We start from the raw sequence: 2,018 nt of genomic DNA on the forward strand, positions 1-2,018 counted from the left end.
TTGCCTGTTACCATTCACTAGATTTGACCGTCAGCTCATATTTTATAAAAAAAAAAAAACTGCTTTTGCAGTTTTACTGAAACCACAAACTTTTTAAATCAAAAAATATGTATGATAAAATCTGTTAACAGAATCATGATAGGGAACATCAAGGCCATTAGAAACAAACTTACATTGGAGACAGCAATTATCATTTTATTTTCTTCAGCATTTGGAATTTAATACTTAGACAAGGGTCACAGACATTTGTCTTCTTTTCAAGAGTTTTGGTTATTAATGCTTTTGCCTTTTTTACCTGTCAGACTTTTATCCAGTTACTCAAAATGGATATTGATGTAAAGAAATATTTATGGCAAAAAAAAAGACTGAGCATAAATGCACATTGATTATTTTTGCATATGGTTTGGTAATACAATCCATCCATTGAATGCTATACATTATTGGATATGCACAATTCTAGACTAAAAGCAAAACTCTCATCAAATAATCAGTTTTAACCAATCTCTGATACTTCCCTGCAGCAGCTCAATTCACATTATGCATAACCTCTATAGATAACAAAGATGCATACTTGTCCATCTTTATGACTTATTTCTTGCAGTACTACTTGTACTGAATTGGTAATCTCTTAATGTTCCCAGTTTGACGAGTGCTAGACTAGATGATTTCAACATTAAAAAAAAAATTTATAGTTGCAGTCAATTTATTAAAAGAGATGATTGGCTAGGCATCTGCAATGATGACTTCAACTTCTACACCTGGTTCAATGCTGATTGAAGTGATCTGTTTAACAATTTCAAAAGGACTGTGCAAATCAATAAGCCGTTTGTGAATTCTCATATGGAACCTATCCCAAGTTTTTGAAACTTCACAGCAAGGAGCTTTTCTAGTTGTGATTGGAAGTGTCTTAGTAGGCTTTTGAACAGGTCCCTTCACTTTCAAGTTCTTTTTTTTTGGCACTTCTAATTAGCTTAGCACACACTTTCTCGAGGGATTTCACATTGTGGCAGGTAAGAGTGAGCCGGATTTGGTGAATGGCCACTTCAGGCTCCACGAGGGCCTTTCTGGTGTCTTTGAATGCCATGGCAGTGCAAGCGGCTTCCTGACCGACTTATTCCTCGGTGAGACCGAACAGCGGTGAGTCAGGAGGAGAGGCAGCGACTCTCAATGTTAAAATTTCTAATCCTACTTCTTCATCAAATATTGTACATAAGATGTAAAAATGTGGATATTTCTGAGTGACTCTGTCAGTGCCTTACTTGATCTGTTGTGGAACTGGGTTTTATTAGTAAAGTGGCAGGATATTGGATCAGGCCTGCTCTGAATTCTTATCATATTGGCCATTTATAGACACAAAACACCATACCTCTGAGAGAGAGAGAGAGAGAGAGAGAGAGAGAGGAGAGAGAGAGAAGAGAGAGAGAGAGAGAGAGAGAGAGAGAGAGAGAGAGAGAGAGGCTGCCTAGACAGAGATTTAAATGAGTAATTCCCAAAGCAGATATGAAAAATAATAAAGAATGGCTCTCTAACACATATGGACTAGGGCAGGAGACCCTGGTTCACATATCACTGGAAAATTTAAATTATAGAGCCCAACATTTCTATGGGACACTGATCAGCCTTATTGAAATAAAACTAAAGGACCATATCTGATCACCAGGTTTCAGGCCTGAAAATCCTTTCTACCTCTTGCTTTTTACAAAGAAGGGGAGCTTCAGACCATAACATGAAAACCAGATGAATGTCTTCAACTATTTCTCTTTTTTTGTCTCATATTTTCTCCAGTTTTCTGATTTCAACTCTTATCTCTCTTATATATCAGTTTTTCTTTTTTTTTTCCTGTAAGGCCTTTTTTTTTTTCCTTTTCTCAGCTTTAAAATGCCTCTGTGTCTTTATCAAGGAATATATTAGTTGTACATGCATCTCTGACACCCTGGACTGCTATTTATTTCTCTGCTTCTGTTTGTATTATTGCTTGACTTGGTTAACTCTATTATTGAATCTGCCTACATGTCTAA

General features: G+C 36.3%; 1 pseudogene; it reads right to left on the bottom strand.

The window, feature by feature from the left end:
• Positions 1-723: 723 nt before the first annotated feature.
• Positions 724-1,084, bottom strand: LOC110223230 (small ribosomal subunit protein uS10 pseudogene; annotated as a pseudogene).
• Between the last annotated feature and the right edge of the window lie 934 nt (positions 1,085-2,018).

Source organism: Phascolarctos cinereus, unplaced genomic scaffold, assembly GCF_003287225.1.
Source record: "Phascolarctos cinereus isolate Bilbo 61053 unplaced genomic scaffold, phaCin_HiC Scaffold_4;HRSCAF=312, whole genome shotgun sequence".
NCBI classification, from domain to species: domain Eukaryota; kingdom Metazoa; phylum Chordata; class Mammalia; order Diprotodontia; family Phascolarctidae; genus Phascolarctos; species Phascolarctos cinereus.